The sequence below is a fragment of the Anguilla anguilla genome, chromosome 4 (genome assembly GCF_013347855.1).
Source record: "Anguilla anguilla isolate fAngAng1 chromosome 4, fAngAng1.pri, whole genome shotgun sequence".
In the NCBI taxonomy this organism is placed as follows: Eukaryota; Metazoa; Chordata; class Actinopteri; order Anguilliformes; family Anguillidae; genus Anguilla; species Anguilla anguilla.
In genome coordinates, this window is record NC_049204.1 from 29,033,826 (window position 1) to 29,054,175 (window position 20,350).

Consider the following 20,350-nt stretch of genomic DNA (forward strand, 5'->3'; position numbering starts at 1 on the left):
GGCTAGTCTGCACTCTATTGGAGTAGGATGAGAACGGTGGAAGCGAGGCTCCTCCTTGCAGCCAAACTGATTTCTGTGTAAGAATGTGAGTAGGCAAAGTGCACATTTTTGCGAGGAAAAAAAACCCCGCTGAAGTCATTTTAGGACGGATGTTAGAGAGGGGTGAGCCTAATTCTGTTCCAGAACAATAATGATATTTCACCATGTTCGAATTATAGCTAGAAATGAGAGACTTTCAGGAGGTAGCTACATAGTATCTATGATTTAGCAAAAGGTGGGTATGCTATTATGGTGAGGCAACAGAGCGTGCGCGTTCTTTTTTGATACCCGCTACCAACACGCAACGTAAATTGATTTATTTTATTTAAAACTTTTCTTCTTTTTTTGAGAATTGACATGTTTACATTTTTGTTAGTTCTACGTGCTCTTATCCAAAGCGACATCGAATTAGATTTATCAAGGTGTTGTTTATTGTTAGCTACCCTACCAATTACAGTATTTCCATTACAGTGTTACACCACCATTAATCAGTCTGGTTTCCTTATATTCACCACATATCATTTGAGTAGCCTGCTCTCAAATCAACTGTAGTTCCCAGCACTAACTGGGCTTTTCATTGTCTTGATTTTCACATCCTTTTCAGAGGCTGAGCGGTACATTCTCAGACATGCACTGATGTGGCTTACATTTAGGGCGGACAACACGGGCTAATTTAACAAACCAAGGTAAGACGGTAGCCAAGTTAGCTGACATTTAATGAAGAGAGAATTAACCAGGTACCTAATAACATCACCTCAGTTTGTCAGTAAGCCTAAAACCTTAATTGAACATGAATGCACGAGTGCACCCATCAAGGCAAGGTAATTCTCTTATGTAGTTATGTTCAGAAATGTATGTTGTACCTATCATAGAGATGTTTCAGTCGTTAACATTATCATGTGCAAAATGCACACACAATTGTAAGGGTATCATTCAGAAAATTTGAAAGAATCAAAGAGTGACAGCCTGCTACTCACAGAAGCAGGACGATTTCATAATGATTTTTGTCTTCTTTTTTGTGTGTAGTGAGACAAGAGTTCTTTGTCATCAGTAGGCCTACTTGATAGGTCCAGCAGTAGCACATAACCTTTTTATTTTTCTTTGTCAACTGTGATTAAGAATGTTCACAAGTATCCGTTCCTCTAATTATGCTGGGTTATTTTATTATCTAATATATTGTTAGTCACCTGGGTCTGAAATTAGTTTAGTCACCCCATCCCTTGTCCTTTGTGACTCCTTGATCAATCACCTCCTGATTTTCCAACTGAGTTGACTACTCAGAATCTGAAGACACTTAGAAGAATTATCAATTGCCTGACTTTTAACATTGTCATCAGCCTTGTTGTTCACTTAGCTGTCTCTTGATAAATGACATTAATGTGCTGTGTATTGGCTTCATAATTATTTCACAGTCATTTTCATAATGAAAAGTAATGTTAGAGAAGGTACAGTAAGTACAGCTCTAAGCTGTCAATAGTTGTTCCCTAAAGTGTTACTTTGGCGTGAATAATATCACTTTCCATTAAAAATGGCTGCCTGGTTGATACTGAGCAATAATAATGTGTTAGTAACTACAGCAGACCTGTAGTGAAGAGAGCAAAAGGTATTCCAACATGTTTTTGTTTGGAGTGCCTAGATACATTTTCCTTTCAGTTACAGTCTCATTTTTATTGAAAAATAGCAACTGCAATTGACTGAGCTCATTCACAACTGTTAACTTGTCTCCTAGATGTTAAAATGACCTACAGTTGCTAGTTTTCATGTATTTATTCCTTTAACGTTAATTTCAACACCTTAAATTGTCAGCTTGCTAGATAATAGCAGTTAGCCAAGGCAGATGGGCCTGAAGTATGGGATTTTGTAGCTGGCTACTTGAGTTATGTTTCTCTCAACAATAAAGAAGAAATTATATATAATACAGTATAAAATTATTTAAAAATATGAATATTGAAATGACATTTCTAAAGATTGCATGCCGCTCAGCCCCTTTCAGTTGTATTTCTAATGTAATATTCCCAATTTAAATAGAATTTTCGCTGTGAAACCCATATTTGTTTTTATAGTGTACACTGTACAATAGCGCTATGTCAATCAAAGCCAGTTTGCAGGGTCAAGAAAGCTAGCAGGCTTGTAAGAGATTTTTCCTTACATGCTGAATGCTGTTCCATTGGAATCATGCCATAGCTTCATTTGTGTGCCTTGGATTGAAGGTGCAATTGAAACAAATATGTATTTTGCCAACAAGAAAAGAGGGTGATTTGCCTCCCCACAAATTTTACTCACTACCTATAGTACAGGAAACCACAAATAATGTATTCCTGATCTTCCCCCTCTGGAAAAAAAAACAACCAAAATAAAGTTGCAGAATTAAGAATAACTAGGCATGAAACATGGCAAAAAATATTACCATGAATTTAGAAAAAAACATCAACGAGGTGTAACCTTGGGTAAATGAATGAAAGGGTTAAAAAATCCCTTGGCTTTTTTGTATGGCAATCTGAGTGCTTGGAATATCTTTCCAGCCTGTTTTTATATCTGCATCAAAAAATGATGAGGCTACCAGTGCTACACCACTCAGCTGGCCAACACTGTTGTTGGTGAAAGCTCATTACAGTTAGCAAAGGAAGTCTTGAAGGTTTTTTTTTACTGTTAACCAATTACTCTGTGATATTGAAATCTCCAATTTTGTGGGAAATATATTTAAATAAATATTTCAATATATTTTCAGAAATGTAGCATTAGCATAAGGTGGGTTACACGGCCAGCTACATTTAGATTTTCAGTTTCACAAAAAATAGAATGTATTGGCATGTGTACATTAGATAGTGTTGCGGCTTCAGATTGTATTGTGATAATGCTAGATTAATACTATTTTGATGGTTGTAAGAGGATATCATAAAGGTTTGGTGCTATATAACGTATCTGGAGTCTATTAATAGATCAGATAATGCATTCTGTTCAGTGGTATTTCTTACATATATTACAAAAGCCGCCCAGTCAAAGTATTTTATAGACCAAATACTAAGATAAATAAATTTATGTGAGGAGACTAATTGTGTGACTGTAATATCTATACTGGTTTACAACTTGAATGCAAAGTACAAACATGCAGTGTTTCTGCATGTTTGTATTTTGGTCAACAGTGTGTGACTGGTTTTAGAAACTGGAACAATTCATGAAATGTCCATGTAAAGAGAGATTAACATATTTCTCAAGCATAAATTGAATTGCGGCAATATCCAAGATATGGAGGAAATAGAGCATGGATAATTCAGACTCCAGATCTTCCACTGCTTGAAAGCAGCATCAAATCAATATTCTGTAAAGCTTTCTCTTGTATTGTTATTCACTTGACTGCTGCCACGATGCACCATGTGGGCTGTGCAGTTGTTTTCTGATTTTTGTGACACTTTTTCGCTCTCTATGGCATAATTCGGATTGCTTTAAAGGGGTTATATTGACTCATGTTTCCTCTTTCAACCTCAGAAGAATTTCCTGGAAGAATGCTTTCATTAGACGCAAGCTACCATAAGGGTTTTCTGTGGTCCTCATCATAATACAAAATTTTATATGGTATTTAATTTGTGAGTTCTTTGGTAAAACATTTTGCTGTGGCAATTTTAAGCAAAGACAGCATGGATCTTCTGGTCTATACTCTCAGCTTTCTGTTTCATGTGAAATTTTCCTTTCTATCAGTTACTGATGACAGAATTGCTGCTGGTCAGGTTTGTCTTACTTTGCTATAAATGAATGTGTGACATCAACATTTACCAGAATCTATCTGCACACTTCCTTTCAAGACTTAAGCCTTTCAAGCTGTTTCATTCCAGTACTTGTCACTGGTGAGCTGATTGAGCCTGCAGAAACCTCGTCTCATGTGAACGGAGAGCCGTGCATCTACTAGCACACAAAACAAACAAACAAAAAATTAATTTTTAATCGTAGTTTTAAGTTACTATTTGCAACGTGGTAACTGCAGTAAATCATGTCCATGCTAAATAATGCTTTTATTAAGATATCACAAATAAAGTTCACACTGGATTGCATGGCTTCGGGGATATAACCTGACAAAACTAATTTAAGAGGTGTTTGTGGTTTATCCTAGGTACTCACAATACAGTTGGAGGTTTTTAGGCTACATAACTGTCATCTTCCTGTTTTCCCTCAGTTGTGTAGAAGATTTGCTATCATTAACAATCTCCAACAGTCTTCTTCCAGCAGGTGTTATGGCAAACTAAAGTAGTGTACTGTACAATAAAAAAGAATCAAGACTTTGACAACTGACACTTGGCTAACATTTTCTTTGTACATTATTATATTCAGTGTGGGGATTTTGAGTGCATATTGCTATTATGTAATTTGTAGTGAAGAGTAGGACTTGTTAAAATGTTAAAATTGACAGACTCAATATGAGAAAATATATTGATGAATATTTGTTGAATCTTTAAATATTTAAAGATTACTGGCTATTTTTAAGGTTAACAATTGAATACTGCATGTACTTCAAGTACTTGTACATAGTTTGGTATTACTTGTTTAAACATTTAAGGTGTGTGTGTCTGTACGTGCATGTGTGTGTGAGTGAGAGAGAGACAGAGAGAGAGCATAGTATGTCTGATTTCCTATTGTCAACTTCTATGGTAACATGTTAGAGGAAAGAAATTGGCCATTTCTTTCTCCTTTTTGCTTTACATTGGGAAATTATAATCAGTCTCGCACAGCAGGCATTATTAAATACTTCGGCAGTTTTTATGGAGTATTGCCCCCTCACATTTGTGCGAAGCTAAGCTGATCTCTTTTAACTTCAACTTTGATAAGATATTCATAGGGCTGACCTCTCTGCTTTTCCAGCTGGCATTCTGGGCTGACTTGTATACTGTAAGCATCTGTGTGTTCTAATATTTGCCGGGGCAATGTGGGGAGAAAAGAAGAGCCACAGAGAAAATGGGAAATGGGAAAGATAAGAATAAACATTGTGGAAAGGAAGAGTACGGAGCTGTTATTTATGTAAGCAGAGGTCTGACTTACTGTAAGTGTTGAATACTGGAACATTGAACTTTTAAAGGGCATTAACAGAACATGTGACAATGGTGCCAAACTGAACTAAAGAGCACCGCCCACATATCATATACCATTGTACTGTGTATTATATCATTGTATGCATTATACAGTAAAGCAGAATAATGTTCATGGAAAAAGGAGGCATCTGTTATTTTTAAAAACACATCTTACTGAATCTCTGCCCAAAATACATTTTTACAGCGCATTAGAAATCTAGTGGCATTTTTACTGTAGGCCTGTTCCCCATTGGCTCTGATTTAAACAGATTGATCAACACAGAGGGCCACCGAGGCATCAGAGCGCAAAGTGCACCAGGCATCCTTGGAGACCAACCATAATGGGCTCTCCATGGCTCCATCTGTTGTGACGTGAATTCAGGCCAATCCAGAAGCTTGGTCAGTGTGGATGGCTGCCTACTGTTAGCAGGACTGCCCTGCGAAGCTTTAGCTGCTACAGGTCTGATCCAAGCGCTACACCAGGGACTGATGTGGCATCTGCCGATGCCCAGCGCCAGTAGGACAGGGTATGGCCCTGCAGTTCTGATAAAGACAGATTGCATCCTAAAGCACTCAGGATCTGGCAGGCCTTGGGGTTCAGCTGAGGGGCAATGATAATATCCACATGGGTGTTCACACACCTTCAGAAGAATCATTTACATAAACTCACATTAAAGATAGCGCACAGAGGGACGCAAGACTGCATGCCAAGTCGGATGCTGTATAGTGGGTTGCGAACCGAGGTCCACATTCCATGGAGGACCTATGTAATCCCTTTCTGTGGAGTAGATCTTCTGGAGAACACAAACTTGTTTGTTTCCTCTGCACATACGCTAGACATTATGGTTTACTTTTCTGTTGCTTGTGCATTTGAGTTTATAGATGGATATATTGCCACTTAGTTTCCTCAGTTCTCTTATATAAGGTAGGAAACATGAAAAATGTGATCAGAAATTGTAAATTGTATTTATCTTGTTAATTATAATAGTGAATTTTTTTTTAATAGAAGTAAAAGATAAATATAAATTCCACTATGTTCTGTAGCTCGTTGACCTCTAATATATTACCTGTGATTCTGGCATGCATCTTCCTCACCTGTATTACTTCACCCAGGCATACAGTGGGCATAGGATTTTTATCGCATTTCATAATTAAATAGGAGACTGTTCAAGTGTCATTTGTTAATACTATGTACTTAGTATTCACACTACTGAAATTAATGCTTTTTGTTTTACAACATGTATAAAAGCAAAGCTAATGTTTATCAGTGAAAATAGGTGTCATTTTTACCCCACCCTCTCCCTTCAATTTTTCTTTTTCTTCTATCAGTAAATTCAGACCACTGAAATTCGAAGGCATAAAACAATCCCAGGTTGAAAACAAGAAACACTTATCTTTCCTGTGCTTTCATTGGCACATTCTGGCATGGTGTTCTCAAGGTCAAGCATTTAGCTGGAGATGAATTACTGAGGTAAAAACTGAAGCCCAAGTTTGTTCCATTGCACAAAGGTTCATACGTACACCTGTTACATACTAAAACTGTAGTAACAAGCTGCACCCTCTGGTTTGTGTTTTTGTTCATACATATTACACATGCAACTGTTTCCCCTGTGTATACAAAGACCAGAAATCTCTCATTTCAGGTGATTGTGGGAGTTATGCTGCCATATGGGTGTAAGCAATATAAGCAATAGAGAAATGTCGCCAATCTTGTTTTCTCTCTCATTGATTAAGGATATTGTTGTTGAAGAAGAATAATCCACCACTTACTGCTATTGTAAAGGAATTGGAACATGTAGCTAATAAGCTTGAATGGAATAATGAATGTACTTCACACCACTTGTCTGCTATAGCAACTATTCATGTTGTTAACTGCACTTCTGAGTCACACAAGGGTTAGTGTTCATCAGCATACTACGTCGCATGTGTCAAACTCAAGGCCTCCGGGCCAAATAAGGCCTTACTTGAATGTTGATCCGGCTTGCATATCAATCCACATAATCTGGCCCGTGAAATAGTGTGGTGTTTAGTCCGTGTCAGTATTAATCTCAAATTGTATTCTTTATCTTAATTTAGAGGAGTCTTCATGAAGTAATTCTTGTAACATAGAAGAACACATGGAACCATCAAATATTGTTTTATGATTTCTTGTACAAATCTAGTATGTAATACAAAATGAGATGAGCAGAGAAGCTCAAAATCAGCACGTGGAGCCTTATTAGGAGGCAGATTAGTCAAGTGAACCATATTGTATACGTGACCTACATTGACGCGGAGAGGTTTGGCGTGAGGGCGAAGTGTGGGGAGGGAGGGCGGTATCCAGGTCAGCCGTGTGAAGCCTCAGCTGCAGGGAGGGCCTCACCTGTCAGTGCTAGGAGGCCTCTCTGTTACGCCGCGCGGAAGCTCCTCCCCCACAGGCCCAGTCTGATCTGGGAGCCCAGCTCTGTCATGCATGTGCCGCTCCAGGAATTCGTTCTGACAGCTTCGTCTCTGGAAAAAACAAAACGTCTTTCTCTCTTACCTCCCCTGGCCTTCGCTGAGTCGAGTTCTGTTGGGTCGTGACTCACTTGAGGCCCTGAGGACGTGAGGAGGAACTGAGTTTTAGGATTGCGGTGTGGACCATGATCATGTGTTTAACGGAAATCATTCCTTTAGGACATTATCACAAAAAGGTTTTGTACTAACTGAAATCGAATGCATATGGCCTATAAATTATTTTCTGTCACTCTGGTGTACCCAACGACGAGCACATCATGAGTAGAATTGTGACACTGAGGTTTTCCGAAGTGCTATCATGAAGGCTCACCTTTCCCCACCCTTTTTTATACAAACAATGCAGCATAAACAAAAACAATGCAGCATAAACAATGCTAAATTTTGGCATTATCTTTTAAAGTTTCTTCACAGTAAATATCATTATACAGTTGGTGAAATCTGTCATGCCATTGAAGTGCAGGCCTTAAAATACTAAACTAAAAGACTAAACCAAAAAACAAAAATACAATGCCATGAAAAGTATTTGCCTGACTTCTATTATTATATTATTGCATATTTGTCACACTGAATGGATCCAGATCTTTAGACAAAATGGAATATTAAACAAAGGGAATCAGAGTAAACACAAAACACATTTTAAAAATTGTTATTTCATTTATGTAATGAAAAAAATTATCAAACGTCACTATTACCCATGTGAAAAAGTAATTGCCCCCTTAAACTTAATAAATGGTTGCACCACCTTTAACAGCAATTACTGCAACCAAATGCTTCCAATAATTTGGTATCTGTGTTTCATCTTGCTGTGGAGGAATTTTAGCCTTCTTTGCAGAAATGCTTTAATTCAGACAAGGTTTTTGAGCATTAACTGCTCAGGTCGTTCCACAGCATCTCTTTTTGGGTTCAAGTCAGGACTTTAACTAGGCCACTCAAAAACTTTTATTTTGTTTCTTTTTAGCCACGCAGATGAGCACTTTCTTTTGTGTTTTGGATCATTGTCTTGCTACATGGCCCAATTACACTTCAGCTTCAGCTCACGGACAGATGACCTTAGGAATTTTCTGGTAGGGAGCAGTATTCAGGGGCGGATTGGGAATAAAAATCAGACCCGGGAATTTATATTAGAGCGGCCCCAACATTTGTCTAATTGACACACCAAATAATAAAGCAGTCATTGCATGCAGCCGCAGCACGGCAACCAGATCGCCCAATCAGTGAAAGGAAATAGAAATGAAATTCTCTGGCGTGATAGCCAGTCCCATACTGTCTGTGTGCCGCTCCATACTGCAGTCCGCTGCACAGGTATTGTGTTGCCATGTTCTACCTCGCTGATATCAAAACATCAGCTTCACATAGATTGTGTTCTGCTTCAATTGTATTCCTGATAATACAGTGTAAATGGAATACCAATTTTCACATAATATCCCGTTTACTTTTTACAACTCTGTTGTGCTCAGCGGCGTTGTCTGGCAGCCGCACCTGCTGTGTTTTCCACACTGGACTCTGCAAGAGCTGTCCCCTCCATCCTCTCCCTGTCTGCCTCAGCTTTGCCTGATTGCACGTGTTTAAAAAAACAACAGCAATCACTTGGACTGTTGACAAATGCTATCCTGTTTGGAAAATAACTCAGAATATATGTTGTTCAGTTTACAAATATAGACTAATGCAATCAGGAAATCAGGAATACTCCTGGTCATATTGTGCATTTGCAAATAATGCCATATTTCACTTCAAACTATGCTGTTCAATTGCTGTACTGCACCTGTGTTCCCTAGCTGGATGACCTTGCAACAGCTACCTCCACCCTGTCTGAATCCTGCTTTCACATAAACAGCATGCCACTTAATTATTCAATTTCATGAATATTAAAACAATAAGCCGAATACTCAAAACCTAAAGCAACTAGATTGTTAAACTCTGAAAGCCTGGGGGGAAATTCTGGAATTGTGGGACAGCAAAACAAATAAAAATAATAAAAAAACAGAATTTTGTCCAGATGCTTCTTTTCCAATGGCTAAAATAGCATGGCTGTGTTTATCACGACTTTAGGTCGTGATGATGTGAAGTAAGGCATAGAGATCCATGTCAATCTGATATTTACATCCCCAGCAGTTTTCCAATGCAAGAAATATTTATTGAGTACGGTTTTACTTGTATCTGTGTGTAATAATTCTTCTGATGAAATCTAAACATGATTGGCTACCAAGTTAGCAATGCAGCAAGTGAGAAAGCTTCAGCTATGTAGCTAGCAAGCTAAAAGAAAAAGGTGCAAAACAGTTAACTACAGAGATGCTTTAGCTAGCAATAATCTTTTGCAGTTTGCTTATAACTTACCATTCTTGCCTTGACATGCTGGGAATTCTGTTCACTGACTGTGTACGGCATATTGTTTGAGCAGAATGTGCTGGATAACTCGGGTTCTTGCACTGACTGGATTAAATTAACTAGGTGAAATTAGCATTTCCAAATGACTGGATATTATAAACACTTTCCTTTGCTATTCTGATGGTTGCGTCATTCATCCAATTACATTAGACAAGTTGTACATGTAGGCACATTTGTAAATTATGTAAAATATTAATTTTCTTCTTGCTTCACTATAGTAACTTTTTATATTTAGCAGATACTCTTATTTAGTAGGCTATCTTGCAGTGTAAGAGCTGTAAAGAAGCTCCTTAATCATTGTGTTACGTTGCCCCTCATGTTTTAAGGGGAGAAGGTTCAGAATTTGCTTCCTATTCTCTTTTAATTCCATATCTTTTAAATAGAACAGTGGTCATTTGTATATTTTTCAAGGCCTTTATTATTAAGACCACTTCATTTTGATATTAAGTTCACAGGTCTGTTGCTCATATAGATATATTTTACATACTGTATATACTCTATGTTGTGTTTACCATTATTGTGGAAATTGTATTTGCTATGTTACCTGTTGGTAAGCAGGTTTATTATTTTAGAATGTGCTGCATCACCTAATCTCACGATTCTTGAAGCTAATTGAACTCATGACACCCTGGAAGTGCCTTAACTCCTGAGACCACCTGCTGCAGGAACAGATAGATGACTTTCAGCATATTAGCTGAACACTCAGGCTCACCGAAGGTGCTCAGGATAATTAAATTGAATGTAATTTACAGCTCTGAGTGAGCAGCGCATTGCAGAGTTTCCTGACATAGAGCTGTTCTGAGCTGCCATGCAGTTTGAGTGGATGATCTGAGTGATGCCGAGCAGCCAGATCAGTGAGCCTGACAGTGCCTGAGCTCTGCGCTCACTCTCAGCTGCACATGACACTACATTACAAGCGTGCCACTACTCAGCACACACTTATGCTGATGGAAGTGTCGTGGAGCCAGGGCCAATGGAAAGGAGGCAAAGTACTCTTTGTAAACATACTGGCCTAGTTGCTGAAAATGGTACAGTTCAAAACCTGCGGTCTGTGAATTTGACTTTGAATTGCAATATGTGATATTAATGTGAAGATAATATCTGATTTATCACCCCATAGTTTTATATATTGATTCAATATTTTCTGACTAGGATTAGCCTTTCTTCAAATAACATCATGGAAAATGATTTCTAAAAAGAAATCTACTTAAAAAGACAGCGATATCTATAATTATTGAAATGATTTGTTGAAATGTGGTGAGTTAGGATTTATGGGTGATTGAGACCACTCATTTTAGTCATTGACCAAACAATCATCTCAAGATGTTAGTATTATCATTGCATGACTAAATCAAGATCATGAATATACATACAATAATTAGATTTCAGTGTTAGCAGTTTTTATTTCAACATAGGCACACACCTTAACATTCTGACATAAAAATATGTTTTCAGTGGCTGTGAATATCTATGCTTCATTAGTTGATTAACCAAGGATTTTGACATTTAGAGCTTGTTGGCTCATTGGCTTGAGTCACTGTTGGGTATCAAATTAATGAAAAGGTTCTTGTTGATATTTGTTTCCTTTTTTCCTTGCATGACCTTAACCCCAGATAGTTAGCTAAGCAATGTGTGATAAAATAGATGTTAGTGTTTCCCTGCTTGTCTCCTGGTAACCAGCTTAGAGACTGCAGATGGTGCGGCAACACCATCCACCCCTTAGGGAATGATATTAAGAAATAACAATTTATGTTAAGTAATGTTCTAACCAGGGCTCAGAATTGTAACTTTTTGTCAAAAGGGGACAGACAAACCATAAGCAGTGCAACCTGGAAATGAATGGTGGGAGCTCTTGTTTGAGCACAATTATTAGAATTCCTCCAAGTCATCCGTACTGAAAGATCTCACGTTCAAGCAGGATGCCTTGAGAGCTCACTCAGAGCACTTCAACAGCATAAAAGCCCAAAGGTCTATTAAGTAACCAGTTCTCCTTTTCCTTTCATTTAGAGGCCATGAGTTGGGCCTGACTCATATACAACAGCCATAGAATCCTATCTTTCCTCACCACCCACTTATGTCACCACCAACAACATCACCTATGTCTGCAGTATTAGAGTTCTGTCCTTGCTGGACCCCTTGCATGTGCCACCAATTCCACTGCAGCTACTCCAGAAAGCAGCTGCATGACTTGTCTACAACCTTCCAGAGCATTCTGACATAACACCCTCCCTCATCTCACTTCACTGGCTGCCTGTTACAGCTCGCATCAAGTTTAAAACCTTTCTACCAGCTTTCCTTCAGTCTACCTTTAAATCTTTTATGCCAGACCTCTCTGCCCTGCAACCCCACACAACCCTTTCCCATAATGTAATGTAAATAATTGTCCTGGTGTGACCTATGTAGTTGTAAGTGTAACAATGATGCAGCGCAAGAGTGCTGTAGACAGAATACCATTTCTATTTATGTGCCCCAGCTGCTGATGGTAACCAAGCTGACCAATCAGACAGCAGCTTTACTTCACTATTTAAGTTAATGAAAACACACCACTAAAGTTCAGCCTGGTCAGTGTGTAGGCCTTCACAGTACACACTAGTTTAAAGCTTTTCCATAAAGTGCATCTAAATACTTTGTATTCATACCATTGTTGGCCTGCCTATGTATGACTAATGTTGGCCTGCCTTTGTATGACTAGAGAAACAAGCATGGTAGCAACAAGTAGTGTATTACTAATATTTTCCTAGTTCATGGAGTGCATAAATAAAGTGACACTGATAATACCTTTGTTAAATAAAATGAACATTTATCTAACTAGCGCGATGAATGTCAGCCAGCTGACAGTAGCTAACTGGCACACTGCAACATAAAAGTTAGTCAGCTAGATAATTTTTGTTTTTTGTGAACAATTATTTTATTAATTTAACAAAAATCCAACAGTAGTTGTTCAACAATCTTATTTGCCCTTGTGACCTGTACCTCCCTCTCATCCCCTCCACATATTCTTGTGGAGGGTGACAACCTTGTAGCTACTGTATGTGGGACTGTATGTGGGACTTGCCTATCTGTTCATCTTGAGAAAATCATTTAGTAATAATGACATCCTAAGAAAATGACATTGAGATAACCCTTGGTAATGTTGAGAATCTTATTTGAATATCATAAGTGCACATGATGATATATGAGCATTGATATATCATCAGAAATCATCAGTAATCAGTTTTGTGATTTCTAACCGCTTTCTTAAATTAAATGCTTTTAAAATGACAGTCAATTTTAATTGCCCTTCCCTTTCAAATGAAGCAGTTAGCTGCGCAGATGCATTCGGGTGGACATGACATGAGGAGTGAACATGGTACAAGTCAGACGAGCCAATAATTTATTTCTTGAATTTGGAAATTGTTGTATATTAATTGAGCAGCCAAGGGAGCTCAGTGTAAATCATTGCTTGGAGCAGTGCATGTTAGACTTTATCCATGCTGCTAAATATGCTCAGCTCACTGCAAAGGATGACTTGTGACTAATTTATTATATTGACAACGTATTTTTATAATGTGCAATATTTCTGAAATATGAAATGTGATCATTTTAAGGGTCCAGTACATTCTTTTTCATTTTTCTGTATTTTCCAATACTGCCAGCATACCTGTATTATTTAATGCAAAATGAATAGAAAATATTTCATGTGATAAAATGTGTTTTTGTGTTGAAACCATGAATATATTCCACAAAGCAATGTATACATCCATAGAAAACCAGACCTGTATTCCCTAAAGAAAAAATATTCTGTTTCAGCCTCATGGACAAATCACAGCCTGACACATGAAGAAAATATCACCTTTTCAGAAGGAATTCGTTGCTAACTTGGCAATTCAAAAAGCCCTGACTTGGGACATTTCAAAATCTGCTCCACCATGGCATGGAGCTAAAAAAGCTGAAAGATCGCAAGAATCGGCCAAAAGTGAATTCTAATATCTCAACTTTGCAGGCAGTTGCAGGAATGGCTTAGTGTTTGATGTTTTCTTCTGCAGCGACAGTGAAGTTAAGTCTGAAGTGTCACATATTTCAAAGGATCTGTGCCGTCACTGTGACTGTTCTACAAGGAAAGAACTGTAAAGTACAGATAAGACTGAGAGCCAGTGTGGACTGCTGAGAATGTGAGTCCTTGACAGATACAGGAAACAGATCGTACGCCTTATGTTCTGAAGATTAAACTTGCAAAGCAGGGAGAGCTCAATCTGAGATATTACTGTAAACTTAGTTATTGGACATCTTAAATTCAGGCAAATAATAATTATTCATTCACAGGATAACTAGTTTGGATTTGTGCTTAAATATATTTAATAAAATTTAATAAAAACTCCCTCTTTAAAATGCAATTCCACATAAAACCCTTCAATAAAATACCTACAAAAAGGGGCTGCTGGGTGGTTCATCCTATTAAGGCCCTATTCCGGTGCATGCATGGGCCCCACGGTCTGGTACAGAATCTAGACTGTGCCCATGCTGATTGTGCGACAGACACGTTGGAAGGATATCACTGAGGGCTGGGTAGGCATCTGTAAGTTTGTTTGTCGAGAAGCGCATGAAGTGTCTTCCTCTGACTCACGTCGGTGTGAGCCTGACTTGTGAACTGCAGTATGCTAAGAAACAGCAGCTGATATTCAATGCCGCACAGGAAAGCACATACTTGTGTGTGCTCTCCTGAACCAACAAGGAATAACAGGCCAAACGCTAAAAGATCTTTGCGATCTTTGAACGCAATAAGACATTGGCACACATGGACAAACAAGCCCTAAGTCAAACAGGTTTTATTATATCTGTCTTGTGAATTTGTTCTCCCAGGCTGACCTTGCAGCTTCTCTGCTGTTATTTATTTGGACCAGGTTTGATTTCTTTTTGGTTCAGAGTGAACGCACTGTGTCTGCCAGGACTTTACTGCTTCTAGAGTGTCATACAACAAATAACTGTTGAAGAAATCAGAAAAGAGCTGCATAGATTTCTGAATCAGCCCTTGTCACTCAATCAGGTTCAGAATGTCAGGCATAAATTATTTGCAGTTTCAGTGCCTACAGTACACAGTGTCAAATTTACTTCTGGTGCAGTGGTAGCCCAGTGCAGCACCTAAACTGTGATTACAATATTAAGATTAAATGTTGTGGAATTCATTTACCTATCAGATATAATCACATTATTCGGAAAGCTACCGACAGTTAGGTAGTTACTGTACGTGGAATATAGGTACTGCTGGGTTATTGTTTATCATTATTGAGATTTCTGGGAAAGCAAGATGAAGTATAATCATAAACCTTGTTATATATTTTATATTTTAATTTGAATAGCCATGAGATTAACTATATAAAAGGTGTTATGGGATGGGATGCCAGTCTGCTCTACCTTGTGTATGACTGATGAACAGTACAATGTATGAATGATAAACAGTGCAGCATATGAATGGTGGACAGTGTAGTGCATTAATGGTGGACAGTGTAGTGTATGAATGATAAACAGTGTAGTGCATTAATGGTGGACAGTGTAGTGTATGAATGATAAACAGCGTAGTGTATAAATGGTGGACAGTGTAGTGTATTAATAATGGACATGGTAGTGTATGAATGGTGGACAGTGTAGTGTATGAATGATAAACAGTGTAGTGTATGAATGGTGGACAGTAGTGTATGAATGGTGGACAGTGTAGTGTGTGAATGATAAACAGTGTAGTGCATTAATGGTGGACAGTGTAGTGTATAAATGTTGGACAGTGTAGTGTATAAATGGTGGACAGTGTAGTGTATGAATGATAAACAGTGTAGTGTATGAATGATAAACAGCGTAGTGTATGAATGATAAACAGTGTAGTGTATTAATAATGGACATTGTAGTGTATGAATGGTGGACAGTGTAGTGTATGAATGATAAACAGTGTAGTGTATGAATGGTGGACAGTAGTGTATGAATGGTGGACAGTGTAGTGTGTGAATGATAAACAGTGTAGTGCATTAATAATGGACAGTGTAGTGAAGGAATGGTGGACAGTAGTATATGGATGGTGGACAGTGTAGTGTATGGATGGTGGACAGTGTAGTGTATGAATGGTGGACAGTGTAGTGTATGAATGATAAACAGTGTAGTGTATGAATGATAAACAGTGTAGTGCATTAATAATGGACAGTGTAGTGAAGGAATGGTGGACAGTGTAGTGTATGGATGGTGGACAGTGTAGTGAATGAATGATAAACAGTGTAGTGTATTAATAATGGACAGTGTAGTGAAGGAATGGTGGGCAGTGTGGTGTATGGATGGTGGACAGTGCAATAGATGAGTTTGAAAAAGGAAATGCAGGAAATGTATGGACCGTGAGAGAGAGGATATCTGTTCTGTTAAATTGCAGGATATTGTATGTTTGGTCCATACCACTTGTGCAGCATTTGGAAGTAAATATCATCTACACACAAAAACAGGGAGTGCACAGCAAATCTCATTTAGCAATGCAAAAGTTAAATGTATTTAGAGCCCTGCTGAATACTGTAGATATTAGACTATATGGGAGGCATTATTGATCTTTCACATCAAAGAAATGTAATTTAATCTTCATTTGTTAGAAACATACAGGCTGTATTCATTTGGGTTCTGCCATCCATAATTTCACTTCTGTGTTACACAAACTATGAGAGATCTTGGCATAATGAGTAAGATTAACACAATGACCAAAACTAAACTGAAATGCCAGTAGAACTATATTCTACTTTTCTACTTTTAGATTCCACTTTCACTACATTCTTTGGCTGTGAGTAGTCTAATAAATTTCATTCTTTTAAAAATGATTTTATAGAAGGGACAGCAGAGCAATTGAGCTCACAGTTTTAAAAGCACCTACAGTTCAAGTGCTGAAGAATGCATGTTGTTCTTGTGGTTATTCGGGAAGAATCTTAAGTGCAGAACCATTCTGTGGAATTCTGGTATTACTACTTGATAAAGCAGGGAAGCAAGATTTAGCGTGGAGATTTAGTACCTGGTTACAAACTTGGTATGAGAAAGCGGGGCTAATATTTATCGGACACCAGGGGTTCTTTTGTGTGGTAAATTGAAAGAGCTGATGCTCTAAATCCGAGAGGGATATTAGGATTAAATTACTGGGGGAAAATGAGATGGCACATTTTGATGCAATTTGTTACTACCCCCACCAATTGCCATTTCTGGCCAGAGCTGCTTTTTGTGTAATAATCCTGGTAGAATTTGCGATCCTAATAAACTTGAGCAACTGAGGTCAACCAGCTACAGAAGTCTGACTAACAGCATTTTGGCAGGCCAAAGCCACCATCAGCAAAGCTAGGGTTTAAAATCATAGGGGTCTGAATTTAAGCACCTTAAACAGGTATATCATTATTTCAGTTTTAGTGTGTTTTTGGCCCTGATCATTTTTGTGCACATTTACAGATGTTTCTGATGAGCTGCTGTGAATAGCCTTTCTGTTGGTTGTGATGATTCAGAAAGTCATGGGTGATTCAGTGAATGTTTAGGATGCTAGGGCCTGCAAACACATGCGTGTCATTTCATTGAACTAGAAAAATGACAAAATGACTCTTCAGCAAACTAAATGACTGGAACATCCTGTTTCCATGGAAGTTTTATTAGATTGTCACACACCTAAATATTCCATTGTTTTCATGCCAGCCAAATTTGGCTCAGGACAAAAAAATATTTCTGTCAGCATTGACACCTACCTCATGAGAGTACCTGTTCCTTCTTAACACTTCTTTGCATGACTGCAAATGTGATTTCACAAATGTTTAGATAAGCAGTACATGAAAATAAAAATGCATTTATTTATTTATTGTGTAAGAATGTATTTTGAAGGGTCAGACATGGAGACGGGCGATTAACAATTCCAATTGAATGTACCATATCCTGTGGCAGGAAATGACAGTGACTGGAGAACAAGCTGTTCTAAAGACCGGGCCTTGCAGTGCATCCCACACCCTCACAGATGCTTGGCAATGAAGAATGGACTTTCTATGTACTAGACCAAGCCACAGACAGCACTGGGCCTGAGCCTGGAATTAAAATATGCGGCATTCAAACAGGAAGTCAGAAACAGACCTTATGGGTCTCATGAGGTAGGACAGAGACAATGCCAAGAACATTTGTTTAGAATTACTTCTGTGACTGTTTGTAAGTGGCATGTGGAAATGCGTGATAATATCCTGGGACACTTTCGCTGTTTAAAGTTGTTATGATGTACTCTACAGTAAGTTGATTATGCTGTGACGATTTGCTATCATTATGCTTTCTACCCTATTGTTTGAATTCTGCTAACTAAATGACACTTTGCTTAATTATTTCATTTTGCAGTTTTGCAACAAAAAAAAGATAATAATATTCATCTCCATTTTGTAGGATATGGGCACTAGTCCCTCATGGCAGTCAGCCAGGGACTGCTCACATATGTGAGTACCAATTGAAGGCAGTATTAAAAAAAGGCAGTTGTAAATCAGAGAATGAAAGAGCCAAGGTAATTGTATAAGGTTTATGGATAAGTCAAGAAAGCATTGATTTACTATCACACTTTACATACCCTTCATGAATAGTGGAATATGACAGAGCACAGTACAGAAACGCCATGCATGTGGTGGATTAGCTGATTAATGCAGTGTGCTACAGTGCATTGTTGCAAAGTCTCTCACTCCTTTGAACTACCATGAAATGGTGCCTCTGTATTTTTTCCCCCACAGTGATGCATTTCTTAATCTATGGCTAGGACTACTGTGCCATGTATTATATTTTGTCATAGTTCTTACACTACAATGGCCTTTTCTGATTTCGTTTTTTGCTTTACGTCTGTCTATCATGTTTTAACTGGATGAAAATAAGATGTTGAAATTGACACACACACACACACACACACATATACATACATGTACATGAACAACAATCCCTGTTCTTCTTGCCAGGATTTGTTCACACCTGCTGATTATAGCAACCGATGACAGATAAGTTACTTTGCCACCCCAATAGATGGATTGAGATCCTCAATTTACAGTGGGTGATACATGATGTCTCACAAGCATTCATACATTGTATCACAAAAATCTTAGCTGTTTGCACATGTAACATAATGGACAACTACTGCAAATACAGGGCTTCATATCAGTATCACTTACTGTCTCATTATGACGTGTTTTGTAAGTAGCAATGAAAAGGAAGTTCTAACATCATATCTAAAAACTTGTGTACACCACATATTCATGATCTTTTAGGGAAAGGTCCTCAGAAATTCTGTACCAGACTGAGCTGGCATAATGGCCCTTATGAACCTACTGGCAGTTGAAGAGTTCCCATGATTGCCATATCTGTTTCTGTAGTTGATTTCACAATGGTTTCAATGGATGCTTTTTCACAGTAAGCTTTACAGCTTTCAATCATCTTTCCTGTGTGATACTATCTCTTATGCTAGGCAGCTGTGCTGTGCATGCTGCCCCTATCCAAATGCACAGCACGGTGTACGAAGTGCAGAAGGTGGAAGTGGTTTAAAAACCGTTAAAGTAGCGGTTTAGAAGGTAGGGCTGTGTGGCCAGTGATGGGAAACAGTCGTTAGGGGAAGAGTAACCACCCAACAGAGGAAGCGCCTCGTCATCTTCAAAGCCTCTTTGTCAGCTGTTGCGGAAGAAAAGCGTATAGAGCCCAGACTCTATCTGCAGGTTTTTATAGGAGTGGAGCATCTCAGTCAGCCAAAGAGGCATCATGTCAAATCCATCTTACTGGCCATCCCAAACAGTAGAACATCAGCAGTGCTATTTCTTGTCATTTTTTGTCTTTAAAAGACACTAAGTGACACTACAAGCTTAGACAGTATTGTTCTCAGTATCGATTCAATCACATAATGAAGAGAGCAGACAGATGTTGACCTCTTTTATGAACAGTTCTAACACTATGTATAACACAGGTGCCTCAAGTAACCTACTGTATATGTTTTCAGAAATAAACCAGTTTAACAAGACATTTACTTGCTGTATTGTATTTATTACCCTTTAAATTTACTTTAAGGGAAGTTTTGAATGCATATGTGGGCAAAGGATTTAATGTTATATCTGAATATGAATATGCTTTTTAAAAGGGCAGGACAAAAAAGAAAATTATAAATATGTTTATTATTTTCAGGTTTAAAGCACTAATAATGGTATTCACCCATTACTGTGTGAAATCTGTAAATAGTGATGAAAAAATACTACAATTAATTATATTCCCAGTATTCCCAAAGAAGAAATACATGTTAAATGCAGCAGATATTTGGGGGGGGGAAATAATAAAGAGAGGGCATGCATAATACTACCCAGGCAAATGTGAATGTCCTGAACAAGCATTTAGAAAGCTTATTTTCA

At 38.1% G+C, this 20,350-nt stretch overlaps 1 long non-coding RNA gene across 1 annotated transcript; it reads left to right on the top strand.

The window, feature by feature from the left end:
• Window positions 1-31: 31 nt before the first annotated feature.
• LOC118226426 lies at window positions 32-19,970 on the top strand. Its single transcript, XR_004765040.1, has 3 exons — window positions 32-162; window positions 644-725; window positions 17,889-19,970. It is a non-coding gene; the product is annotated as an uncharacterized LOC118226426 (long non-coding RNA).
• Window positions 19,971-20,350: the final 380 nt, after the last annotated feature.